The sequence below is a fragment of the Juglans microcarpa x Juglans regia genome, chromosome 5S, assembly GCF_004785595.1.
Source record: "Juglans microcarpa x Juglans regia isolate MS1-56 chromosome 5S, Jm3101_v1.0, whole genome shotgun sequence".
NCBI lineage: Eukaryota > Viridiplantae > Streptophyta > Magnoliopsida > Fagales > Juglandaceae > Juglans > Juglans microcarpa x Juglans regia.
Genome location: NC_054603.1, coordinates 20,076,254 through 20,091,055, shown reverse-complemented (window position 1 = coordinate 20,091,055; position 14,802 = coordinate 20,076,254).

The following is a 14,802-nucleotide window of genomic DNA, read 5'->3' as shown; positions in this document are numbered from 1 at the left end:
CAATAGATTTAGAAAAAACAAGGACATCATCTATATAGACGATGGTAAAAGCAGAGAACGAGTTGAAGACTTCGTTCATGATATGTTGGAACTCACTAGGGGCATTTTTGAGACCGAATGGCATCACATTCCATTCGAAATGACCAAATGGGGTTACAAAGGTTGTCTTATACCGGTCTGACTCGGCTATCTGGATTTGCCAAAAATTAGATTTGAGATCAAATTTGGAAAAGACTACAGCATCACTCAACCTATGAATTAAGTCATTTTTGTTGGGAATAGGGTACCTAATCCACTGCAAGACTTTGTTCAAGGGTTTGTAATTAATGACTAAACGAGGGGTACCTCTTTCTAGTTCGGCATTTTTCCGGACATAAAAGGCTGGACAAGACCAAGGGGACTTGCTATCCCTAATTATGCCTTTTTTCATAAGATCTGCAATTTCCTTTTTGCAGAATTCTAAAGTCTGACTATTCATCTGAATTGGTCTGGCTTTAGAGAGGATAATGCTTTCATCAAAATTTTTGATATAGGGAAGAGAAACGATGTGTTTCTTCCTATGCCAAAAAGTATTTGATAAATCAGAACAAACATAAAAAACCAGACACTTGTTAAAATTATCAATTTTTGAAATTAAAATTGGTGAAGATAATTGTTCAAAAATCTTTTTGTACCTGATTTCTTGTTGGAGGAAATTCAGATGTTTTTGTTTTGCAAAAAGTAAAGATTTCAAATCTTTATCTTGATCAATCTCTTGACGAGATGCAAATTTAAATTTGACCTTTTGACCAAAAGGGTCGGTAGTAATACCGTCTTTTTCAGTCAAAAAAGGATATAAAACAGAAATAAATGGAATGCCTAAAATCACTTTGTCAGACATGTTTCTGACTAGAACAGAGGGGATTTTAAAGCAAACATAGTTTTGACAAACATGAGCGTTGTTAAGCTCATAAGTAATTTTCATCTGAAATCCATTTGCAGAAAATAATCTCTTAGAAGATTTTTCAAAATATTTACTAGGAATGAGTCCTTCCTGAGTACAATTCAGGTCTGATCCGGAATCAATCATAGCAACAACAGAAAATTGAAAATCATGGGCAACCACAATGGTAACCCTTGAAAACCATTTTGGAGGAATGGTATGATGGATCAAACAAATCTAGTTATCAGCAGCTAACTCGTGTTGGCTTGAACTAGAATAGTTTGTTTGCTCATTGTCAGAAGGAATATCTTGATCAAGTTGTTTATCAATTTTAAATACTAAAAATTCTTATTTTAAAATCTCATTTTCAGACTTAAGGTTGTTAACCTCAGATCTGAGTTCAACGATTTCTTTTTTAACAAGATTTATTTCGTGTTGTAAATCATTTGTAGAAATTTCCTTGGGTTTTTTCTTTTGAAATCTCTCCAAGGTTTCTTGAAAACTAATCCTTTGTTTAGAAGACTCTGGTTCTTAGCGAGCCATAATCTTTCTTAACTTAAGAAGATATTCTTCCTTAAGCTCAGGATTTGTTATTTGAGAAATCAAGGTTAGCAATAGGTTTTCTTATTCTTCAGATTTAGACAATACATGAATTGTCTTACCCTTTGTCTGGCAACAAGTATCATTACAATTGCAACCTAGCTTAGGACCAGTAGAATCTGGAGATTCAGTTTCTGAGTGATATTCTGAATCACTAGAACTGAACTCAAGGATATCAGTTGATGAAGACGAAGCTATTTCTAGAAGTCGAAATAGTTCTTCTTTATCATTGTTATCAATATTCAACTTATTAAGCTTCTTTTTTAATTTTTTATCTTTTTGGCTTTCTGAGGGCATTTATCAGCAAAATGTCCTGGATTGCCACAAATAAAATATTTTCCTTGAGAAAAATCCTTAGATTTCTTTTTCTTAGAAAATGACTTAGAAAATGGTTTTTTATAAGTTTTCTTATAAAATTCATCACGGGGTTTTCTCCTGATACCGCCATGAGGTTTAAAAAACTTGTGCTTCCTTTTAGATGGAGCTATAGCAGGAAGTTCAAATTGTTCACAAAATGTTCTCATTTCATATTTGGCTTTCTTGCTATTTCTCATATGCTCTCGGAGCATCCTTTGATCATTACACATACTAATACCAAGTTTCTTGATTACTGCACAAATATCACCATAGGTGTATGCGTCGTAATTAAGAGACCCAGCAATAGTAAGTTCATCCTTCACTTTGTAAGCGAACAAGCGAGGTAAACCATCAATAAATGTCTCCTTCCAGTAAGGCTTCTGACTGTCATCCCGAAGCATTACTTTCGAAATAAAAACATCTTGGTACCATCTATAATCAGACATCTGATGACATCTGAGATTATTTAACTGGTCGCTGATGCGGCTAGTTATATCAGATGGTGTGCTAATAAATGCTTTAAAATTGTGTAAATCAAAGTATTAACTCCATCAGATTGGGCAGATCCAATGGATTCATCAAAAATAGGTAACCCTTCATCATTACACTTGACAGCGTTCTGAATGGTTTCCTTGGCATCTCTGGTTAGGTGTTTATCCACCAGTTTCTCAAAACACCGGAAAAACCTTGTGTTAAAATCTTAACAATATCAGGTTGCCTAATATTGTTATTTACATAAGCATTTGCCACAAGAGACATTTTACTCATGGTATTCATGATTTCTTGTTCAGAGAAACCATCAATATTCCACTCGTAAACTTTGTCGGCAGAGTAAGAAGATTGGTTTTGAAAAACTTTTTCTTCAAACTGTAAATCAGGAGGAGTAGGCCTGGAATACCAGTTCTTCGTTAGACTCATTGGTTTGGGTCCTTTTGAAGAAAATCTAGCTATTTCAGGTTTTAAAACAATGTCTTGAAAACTCTTTTCAAGTAAATCAAGATCATTTTCTTCAGAAAAGTGATCGTTAGAAGACTCATCTGTAGTTTCAACAAGAATTTCCTCTTCTATTTCTTTGTTAGACAAAGCACTAGTTGAAGGCTGTTCTCTTTTCAGGTCACTAAGCATTTGATCAATCTTATCTAAAGTCTTTGCCTGTGGATTTTTAAAATCAATTTTGGCTCGACTTTCAGGTAAGATAATCAAAGGTTTTTCAATTATTTTCTTTGGTTGATCTGTAGTCAAAACCAAAGGAATAGGATTAGGTTTTTTAACATTTTCTTCAATCCGATCTAGCTGCCCGATCGTATGAAGAGCAAGATTTACAAAGTTATTTTGAGAAATAACCTTTTTTGTTTCTTTGAGAATCTTGTCCTTCTCAGGATCTCTGGAAACAGATTTCGAGATTTTGAAAGGTGAAGCAGATATCTCAACCCCTTTATGGGTGATGAGAACAGTCTCCAAAGGTGGATGGTTTGAACCTATAGCTGCCCTATACTCGCTTCCCTGGCTTCAAAACGGTCCTGACCTACTTGTCGAAAGATGATCCTGAACCAACTAAAGTAGAAACTCCGGGTAGGGGTTGTCAGAAAACAAAATAAGTTCAACAAAGAAGAAACAATTCACAACAATCAGATACCATGAAAGGATGAGATGCCATGTTTTCATGATGGTTTGTTGAAGTATATTTCGAATATGTCATGTTAAGGTTTTGGTTTTGGTTTTGGTTTTGACATGTATATGTGCTATGCATGCTTTTTTTAATATATGAATGTGTAGAAGTATGAGTATATGTGTTGTGATGATGAAAATCCATGTTTGGAGGACTTGTATGAATCGGCCAAGGTTATATCAAGGGTATACAAATCTGTTTTGTATTTTGGCAAGTATGATTCGACTATGCTTATGTGTATTTGTCATATGATTACATGTTCTAATATTTTTAAGCCTTATTGTGAGATGCATGTTGCTAATTGGGCTACATGTTTCTATTTTTACATGTTGCATGAGTATGACAAAGTGTAGCATCATGTGTCCATGTCTCATGCATTTGAGTCTATGTTTTCAAAAAGAAAAAGGTCAAAGTGTTTTATCACGACCCCAAATGCTAGGACGAGAAAATGCCCTAGTGGAACTCCCTGTCCACTTTGGAGTGTTTAAAGTCAAGTGGAGACCCTTGGCCAAATGCTAGGACAAGGAAGTACAGTCGACGAGCCTCTAAGGGTTCCTTATGGAAATGATACTGGAGTGAGGTTGCACCTAAAGCTAGTGGGTGTCACACGGTGAAGGCGGAATAAGCGAACTGCCATGAAAGAATATGTTTATGTTATGACGTAGTCACCTCAATCAAGTGGATCATTGGTTGATGCGGTAACTAGCGGGGAACACACGGTGCTTAAGGGAGTCGTGAAGTATCCAACCATGCGAATTATGAAATAAATAACGCATTTGAGCTCTATGTTATGATACGATATGATATGCCATGATATGTTATGTTATGCCATGATAAGTTATGAAATTATATGTTATGATACGAACAATGACCCAAGCTCAAATAATATGAACATGTGTTAAGAGTCTAAAAATATGAAAAGATGTTTTACAAAAAAAGTCTATGTTGCATATGTCAAAGTTTTACGTCAAAGTACATGTCCACGAATTCATTTGTGGTTTACTTTTATATGCTTGTGATATCTAATGTATGTTGACTGTTTGCATACTAAGACTTCAAAAATCTCATTGTGGTAGTTTCTACTACCATTCCCCCAACCAGAATGGTAGAAGTTTTTACACCACCATGACAAAATGCAAGAGGACGGTACCCCCAACCATTAAGGAGGTGCCCAAACTCAATAAGTTCGACAGAGCCCTCTTTATTGGATATGATAGAGAACGTCGACCGGCTCATTATCAAGGCATTGCAGCTCATTGAAGAGATGAAGAGGTTAAAGAATCGGGACAAGGACCGATTTTTGGAGAAAAGGAAGAAGCCAGACTAAGATTTATTTTTTGGAAAAAGGGACCAGGGAAAATAATAGTAGAAAAAGAAATTAAGGATTTTTTTGTGAAATTAGTTTTTGATGGTCCCGTGTTTTGGGAGTCTTTTGAAACAATTATCTATTTTGCGAGTATTTGAATGAAATTTATACTTTTGGGATGCTTACATTCAGTACCATGATTATTACATTACCACCGGCCTTGTGTAGTTAAAAGAAATTTTCCGCTGCAAATTACTGCATACTAGTAGACTTATAGGTGCATTGCATCTTATTTGTCATGTACAAGAGGTATGTAGCCTTGAGTTACATGTGTTGACGCTTTAGTCACCGTCAAATCCCAAGCGAGGACTACGGGATTCATAGTTTCTGAGATGGGGCTTGAAGCCTTGAACTCCTCATTCATCAGCTCTTGGAAGGTGGCAAGAGCATTAGTGACCCAAATGGCATCACTAAAAATTCATAATGACCTTCATGGGTCCTAAATAAAGTCTTAGGCACATCTTCATTCTTCACTCTGATCTGGTGGTACCTAGATCTTAAATCTAGTTTTGAAAAAATTTGTGCCCGAAACAATTCATCAATTACTGAGATAGGAAACTTACCTTTGTTAGTTTCCTGATTTAAAGCCCTGTAATCGACGCACATTCTTCAACTTCTATCACTTTTCTCACCAAAAGTACTGGAGAAGAAAAGGGTCTTTGACTGGCTCTTATAACTTCTGATTTCAAAAGATTTTAGACAATTTTTTTCTATCTCAGTTTCTCATAAAAAAGGTACCTATATGGTCGAACTAAGATAGGTTGAGTTCCATTCTTTAGTGAGATTTGATGATCACAAGACTTTGGAGGTGGCAATCCAATCGGTTCCTCGAAAATCCCTTCAAACTCTTTCAACCGTTCAGAAATTTCCAATTGAGTAGTGTTGCTAGTCTCACTGACTTCAGTACATAGTAGCTGTAGGAATCAACCTTGTTTTCTTACTGAATAAGGCCTTAAGAATTGGTCCCCTTCCTCCATAGATAACTCACCAATATTAGGACCTTGCAAAAGTATATCTCTTCCCTTTATCTAAAACAGCATGGTCATTCTCATAAAATCTCAAATAATAGGGCCAAGTGTCTTCAACCACTACACCCTAAGGACAAAATCACATCCCCCCAATGTCAATAGATGGAAAGTAATAGGAAATTTATTGCCCTAGACCTTGATTTGAGACTCTTCACATCTTCCAACACTTATCAACTTCTCCCCATTTGCTACTTTAACCTGCAAGGGAGTACCTTCATAAACTTTCAACTTAGCCGACTTTGCCACTTGAGAATCCAAAAAATTGTGAGTGCTTCCTGGGTTGATCAAAATCACTACAGATTGAGCCCTAATAACTCCTAACAATCTCATGGTATTGGAGCTAGAAGACCCTGTGATGGCATGAATAGACACTTCCAAGCAGTGTTTTGAATTTCGTACCGTACCGGCCTGTACGGTTGAAATTTTCCGTACCGGCCGCTGGGCCAGTACAGGTACCCTATATGTTTTGTACCGACTGATACCGGTCGTTTCGGCCTCAATTTCAGCCTGTACCGGCCTATATTTTGGCCTTCAATTTTTTTTTTCATTTTTTCAAACTACAAGCTTATTTTTTGACCCCCAATTCAGACTAAGCTATTTATAATTTATTTATATATGTATTTATATATAATTTATTCATATATAGACTATTATTTTAGAATTTAATTTTTATATATAATTTATTCATATATCGACTATCCCGAAACGGTACACGAAATAGTACCAGTACCGAAATATTTTGGTCCAGTGCCTTGACCGGTATGGCTTTCGGTACGGTATTCAAAACATTGCTTCCAAGCCCTCATCTTGTTCTTCAATCACAACACCTTCTGAACCAACCCCAATTACATTGTTTGCATTTTTCATGATTCTCAACCTGTAAGAGATACACTTTAGGACTCTTGCACACATGTGCAGGATTCCACTTCCCCTCGCAATGTTTACATAAACATTTTCTTCTTTTTTCATCCATTTGCATTGAGGAAACTTTTTTACTCTGAAAATTACTCCTCTCATTACCCCTTGCAAGATTGTCCATTGAATTTCGATTCTGACTATCACCCCTTTCCCCAACTGATTTCAAAGCCCTTCTTGAACTCCACACATATTCCTTCTGGATCTTTACTAGGCCCAAAGGTAGCACTGAAACTCACATGATTTAGCATCCTAATTGGTAGCCTGATCTCATCCCTCAAGCCACTCTAGAAGCAACACATCTTATGCTTATCTGAGAGTCATTTCCTTCTATTAAACAAATTCTCAAGTTGGGCTTTATACACTACCACCGTTGATGTTTGTTTGAGCCTAGTCAAGGCTTTCATGGAATCCTCATATGTTGTTGGCTGAAATCTAGTAAGGCTTGAACAAATGATTCCCGACTGATAGACTACCTCCCTTAGCAGCATCTTGATACCAAATCAATTCTTCTCCTTTCACATGGTAAGAGGCTATCAAAAGCCTTTGGATAGGAGGAGTTTGATGGTATTGGGTTCGCTTTGAAAACCCAACTAAATCCAATCTTACACCTGTGATGCCCCCAAATTCCGTTTGGGATCGGACGGACATTTGAAGCGTCGAGACATGCAACACAAGGTTACCTGCCCCCGTTTATGACATATAAGATGCAATGTTCCTAACATGCATATAGCATTATGCAATATTCGCAGCGGATAATTTTTTTTTCTTTAGCAATACTATGCACCAAACTTATAATATCCCAAATATTTAAAACATATTTCATACATAAAGACATACTAATCAATTGAGATCACAACACTAGTCCACAATGGTTGTGAACAAAAGAGTGCTGGAGATTGAACTCCACAAAATACAAGTAGTAATCTAAGGTAACTACATCTACGTCGCACCGTCGCTTAGTCGACCGTTTCCAGTGGGTCGATTCCCGGTTCTCCTTCTGATCCTGCAACAAGATCTACCATTCGGGGGGAATGGTAGTTGGGACTACCACAGTGAGATTTGATTACAAATCTCAGCAAGTTAACAAAAAACTTCCACACAGGTTAATGATGCATGCACGACAATAAAAGCATGAATGCACAACTCAAATCAATAGTAAACAAAACATAACTTGACATAACATGGCATGATATAATAAGCATAACGTGACTTGACATAACATGGCATGAGCTGACATAACTTGAACTGAAACTGAAACTTAGCTTGGCATGACATAAACTTGAAACTTGACATGAACGTAAACTTGAACATAACATAACGTGAAACATGACTTGAACACGAAATGCATGAACTTGGAATCTTATTCAGCAGACTTAATCATTAAAGTGACCATACGGGTGCTACACAGGTCCCCTTGAGCCGTGTGTCCCTGCCGATTACCGCATCACAACACAGGCGTCTATACCAGCTGTGAGTGTGTTAATACGTACTCTACAGTTGTTGTGGCCCCACGTATCTTACGTGTCACAATTGCTGTGTCTCACGTAGTGTATGCTCCACAGTTGTTGTGGCCCTATACTTCATGCTCTACAGTTGTTGTGGCCCCATGAATTGTTTGTGCCACACTTGCTGTGGATACACGTAAAATAAAGTTTGGCTCCATCGGCGTTAGTACCTGGCACGCTCCGGTGACCAGCTAATTAGGCCCCATTCGCAACCTGTTGACTGTACTTCGTCAACCCAAGGAATTTCATACCTATTTAGACACTCCAGCGTGAATAAAGGAGTTTCACTAGGATATTACCCCATCATAGCGCTTAGGGTCATGATTGACATGAATAACTTAATAAGACTGTTCTCGAGATGTACAAACTGTATTCGAGACGGAATGATATGAATATGAAAAGACAGAAGTCCTGACGTAGCATAACGTGACATGAACATAAGATGACATACATGACATACTTTGAGACTTGTAACAGAAAATATTTTATAACATAAGATGACATACATGACATACTTTGAGACTTGTAACAGAAAATATTTTATAACATGGCATACATGTAATAGATATTATTTCGTAACATGGCATAACATATAATAGACAATATTCCGTAACATGGCATAACATGTGACAGTGAATATTACGTGACATGAAATACATGTAACAGATGGCATGCTTAACTTAACATGACATACTTGCAATGCATAGCAATGTATAGAAATACGTGACAAAATATCTTGTGTAACAGATGAATAATTGTGACAGAAAATAAATTCTGTGTAACAGATAAATATGTAATGACTTGGCATGGAATATATGATAACATGTATACATACACTTTAGCTCCCTTACTTATCACTCATACACATTAAACTGATAGTAAGTTAAAAGTAACTTACCTCGATCTTCGCGCTTCTAGACAAAACTCAAGTGCAATCACGAGAAACTGAAAGTAGTGATTTCTAAAAAAATTAGAATTAATCACTAACAATTAGGAAAATTCAAAAATATCGACTTAGAATAAAATTACTATTTTACCCTCTACATGTGGGAAAATGACTATTTTACCCCTAACTTAAGGATTTTGCATCCTAACTCCAAAGATCACCAAAATTTACATACCTTATGTAAATTTTATCTTAAGCTCAAATATCAATTCAGAAAAATTTAAAACTAAACTCAACCATTAAAACTCTATAGGCCCTAAACTTACAAAGGCTATTTCCTTTGATTTGTTGTAATTCTTTCAAATTTCAAAACTAATGATTAAACCAAAATATTTCTTCTAATATACTCTTAACATATTCCTAAGAATAATCATGTTTTGAATCATGAAAAAAAGTCATCAAAATTACTAAAACCATACTTGAACTTTTTGGCTTTCCTTCTAAGTTCAAAACAGATTTTTGTGTCTAACTTGATTTGATCAACCTCTTGATCCATGACTTAAAAGATGTGATCATCAAACCAAAACATCACATGATTTAAAAAGGTGTCCTAAGACAGGTCCAAGCTTCAAACTCAAGATCACATGGTTAAACATCAACTAAAACATAATTTTAGCCAAGAACATAATCACTTTGGCCTAACCGAAAATCTCCTTGCATAAAATTCCATATCTTCGAGACTAACTTCAAATATCTTCAAAATAACATTCTAACATGTATATAAGAGGCTTATGATTCTCCAATAAAAATATCAAAGCCATTGGAATAAGATTAAACCATAAAAGATTTAAAATTTCTCAAAACAGAAACTGTTTTTCCTCTTCCAGTTTCTAAGTTTCTAGATCTAAGAAAATCTTTCACCAAAACTTTTGAGCATGCAACAAATACTCAACCAATAGTCATATACACATGCTAAAAGTACTCCATAAAAAGTTCGGACCAATATCTACTCATTAGATTGGTCAAACACTCCAAAATATAACACACTCTCCAGTTTATCGCCCAGAATGATGTTTTTGGGGTTTAAACAACTTTTTACTAATCAAATGATCTCCAAATGGAACAAATTAGGTATCCACGTAAACTAGACTAAAAAAGGAACAAATTTCATGAAGGAAACTTTGTGAGAAAACACTTACAAAAGCTTTGAAACGGGCGTTTAAAGGAGATAAGAAAAACTGTCCGAGAGAGTCTTTTGTGTTCTATAAAGGAAAAGTGTAAAGGAGAGTTGCTTTTCATGGGAAGTGGACTGGAAATCCTCTTACACAGGTTATGGAAAGTGATAGGACTGAATGGAAGCTTGAGTGTTGGCCTTTTCTTCTCATTACAATAAACAAAAATCAACCCAAGATCTTTTCTCAAGGTGAAGTGTAAAAGTGAAAAAGTGAGGTGGCCCCTCTTTGTAAAGATCTGGCCAGCCAAGTCGGGGTACAAAACTTAGCCATGAAGCAATACTAATGTGGTCAAATTCGTGGGCCTTAATGGGCCTAAACCGAATGGGCCTAAATTTTGGGGTTCAAAGAGGGTTTGGGTTGCTATCAAGCTCAGATCCAATATCATTTGGCCCAATCAATTTTTCAAGGTTAACAAGGTTGAATAATGATGTTCTAACACAAATTTGATGTATTAATAGAATGTGGAAGTGATTTAATCAAGTGATTAAACACAATGCTAGAAATCGGATTAGAAAGGGTTTGAAGGCCAACTTTAGGGTTTAGGGAAACCGTTGAGGGTTTCGGTTTCAATCAAGCTTTTGGGGTTTTATTTGGATTTCAACCATTTAGAGTTTCGCTAGGATTGAAACCCTTTTTGGTCTGGCACAAGTTGGTTGATCAGATGAAACAAAATTTTGCTTAGGTGGCATGATCTCACACCTTAAGTTCCTTCACAAATCTATCTAATGGTTCCTTTTTATGCCAAGTGTCTAATACTATTAACTAAGTGTGGCTAAGATCTTGCCAAGTGTCTAAATAAAACTTCTCTAATCTAATTTGGACATTCCACACTGTGATTCTGAAAACACTGCATTGGGTGCGCTTACCGAGATTACTATTCACTCTGAAAAAGTGAATCATAAACTTAGCACTAAAAATTCCTAAATATTCATATTAACCTACAGTGAAAATCGTTTACCGAAATTCAATCCCGAAGTGCCCTTAAAAATAATTTCATAGTTTCAAACAGGCGTTTCGTCCGAAAATATGAAAATAGACTTATTGCTCCATAAAATCCTAAATAATCAAATGAGTCTAATGACGCAGACCAAAACATATTTTGACACTTATAACCACCTCAAATAAATAGAATCGCACTTCTGGCACCATTGTGAGTGATAACACTAACTATGTTGACAGACTAAAACCTATGCGATTGGTCGATTTGTGAAAACTTACGGAGTTTTCACGAGATTCCTAAAGCCAATAGAAATTCCACTTTTGAATTTCTAGCGGGCTGTTACAACACCTCTAGGTAAAATTCCTCTATCATCTTGAACATTCACTCTTGGTTCTAGCATATCTCCCCTAAGGTGAAATCTATCTCCCCTAGGTGAAATCATGAGACTATTCTAAATCAAAGCTCTAATATTGTCTATCATTTTTATTCTAACTTTCTGTGATGACATGTATCGACTGCTACTGATCCTCAAGTTACCTCTAATTGTTCTCTTGTTGTGCCTTCAGTCAAGTAGCCCGAGTGCCTTCTGTAATAGCCAGCCAGAAATTTAGTGGATGAATTTTTTTAGGCTTTAAGATCATCGTGAAAACCTTGAAAATGTCTCATGAATCGAGCAATCGTATGGAATTGAATCTGTCAGCGTAGTCATTTTCTGGCCCATTTAGGTGTCAGAAATGCAATTTTATTTATTTATGGTACTTAGAAATGTGAGAATGAGAAATGGTCTACGACATTAGTCTCAAATGAATATTTAGAATTTTACGGTGCAATAAAACAATTTTCATTTTTCAAACAACTGTTTGAAAACACATTTTGATTTGTTTGAGACACTTAGGCTTTGAATTTCATGAAATGAAGTACGCTCCTAGTTTCTTAGGATTATTTAGGATTTTCACCATTTTCGGAGTGAATAGTGACTCATGTGTAAGCGTAATGTGGCATGCAGTCCAGTAGTTTTCAAATCAAAGTGTGAAATATCCAAATCAGTCTAGAGAAGTTTTATTTGGACACTTGGAAAGATCTTAGCCACACTTGGTAAATAGTACAAGGCACTTGGCACCAAGAGGAACCATGAGATAGAAGTGTGAAAGAAAATCAAGTTTTGTGATCATGCCACCTAAGCCAAACACTATTCCATCCAACCATCCAATTTGTGCCAAACCAAATAGGGTTTCAACCCTAGTGAAACTCCATATAGTTGGAATCCAATTGAAACCCCAAATGCCTTGTGGAAGCCAAAACCCTAAATGGCTTCCCAAACCCCTAATGGTTACCTCACACCCTAAGTGTTGGCCGGTTGTAGTTTAGTATTTAATCACTTGATTAAACCACTTTCTCATGCTATTAACCACTCACATTCATGTCATTACACCCCCATTCATTCTTTTATACCATAGTATTTCAATTGGGTCAAGAAAAATTAGATTTCAGCTCATTAGAAACCCAAACCCCAAATGTGGCCCATTCGATTAAGGCTCATTAAGGCCCACGAAATTGCACCACCAAGAAAAATCTTGTAAAGGAAGTCCCCCTACCATTAGTGTCCTTTCACTTCCCAAGTTAGCCCCAAATAGTGGCTGGTGGGAAGGTCAAGGGCCACATCACGACCTTCCTCTCACAAGGCAACTGAAAGACCATGGGCTGTGGCACCTGGTTTTGCTTTTGGTTTTCCTGACACCACATCACCCAAAAGTCACTTCCACATCTCCTCTAAATCCCTCATGTAGTGTAACTCTTGTCCATGGCCATTTCATTAGTATTTTGTCACTTTAGAAACACTTTCTTGTAGAGAAATCCATAGGAACTCTAGGACAGCTTTTCTAGCCTATCTTTCTCGAATTTTTTGAAACTTTTTTAAGTGGATTCTCATGATGCTAGCTTCATATAAGTTGTTCCTATTTGTGTTTAGTTTCTATCATGGACTTTTGCTGTGTGAAAAGTTTGTTTAAGCATGCAAAGGTCAATCTGGACGATAAACTGGACAATGTGTGATTTTTTTATTTTTTTTACAATGTTCTTGACAGGATCTTAGTCTGATCTTTTTATGGCTTATAGTTAAAATTCTAATATAAATTTTGGATGAAGATTCGATGCATGTTATGAGTTTTTTTTTTAAGAGTTTTGCATAGATCTAAAAAGTTGAAAACTAGGAGTATCAAAATAGTTTCTGTTTTGGGAAAGTTTAGGTCTTTTGTTATGAAAGCATGCCCCAACGACTTTGATATTCACATATGTTACTCTTAGGACTTTGAAATATGTGTTATAATGTTTTTTTTGAAGATTTATGGTGTTGATCATGAAGATATGAGTTTTTATGCATGCAAAGGTTCGGTTAGGTCTTGTACGTGAGGCTCATGGATGGATCTATGTTTTTGTACAATTTTGGCCATATGATCTTAGGTTTGATGCTTAGATCTGTTTTAGGACTTGAATATTAAACATATGAGATTATTTCTTGATGATTTACTTCATGAAAGTTTCGGATCTAATATTTGATCAAAAACCAAATCACACAGTTCTCGGTTTTGGAGAATAGGTGCATACCTATTGTGTTGAGTATGATTTTGTCACTTTTTGTGATTTTTGTTTAATTATTCAAAGCATGATAGTCCTTAGAAATGTCTTATAAACATATTGAGAGTAGGTTATTGTAATACCCGAATCCTACTACGTAGGTCCTTACGTCATCTATTAATTCTGAAATTAAATACTTTGAGATAAAGACTTTTATTATTTTATTAATTTATTTTTAAGATGGGTGTATTTTTATTTTATGTGGGTTATCAAATAATTCAAGGGTGTGATTTTTATAACCTTACAATATTTTCTTTCAAGCCCTTTAATTTTTTTTACTCAAGAAAATGTCCAAACTCTTTTGATCTCCATCATCCATTCCCTAGCTTATGGGACAAGTTTGATTTAAATCCATTGACTTTTCTTCCCCTTGAACCCGTAGCTTCCTCAAGAAGCCAAGTAAATCTCCTTTACCCGTGGCTTCCTCAAGAAGCCAATTAAATCTACTTCCTTCTCCTACATGATGGCTTCCAAGGCAAGTAAGTAATTTCTTTTCCTCATTTCCCTTCACCGTCGGTTCTATAGCAAACAAAAGAGAAAAAATTTCTCAAGTGTTCTTTCCTTCACCTCTCGGTTTCCACTAGCCACAATTCCTCTTCCCCTCAAAGTCGAGTCCTTCCACTTTTCAAGCTTAAGATCCCCACTGAAATTCTTCAAGGAAAACGACTTTGTAAGTGAGTTTCTATGATTCTAGTTTCTAGTTTGGAATCTTGGATCTATGGGTTTGACCTAGGGTTTCGTT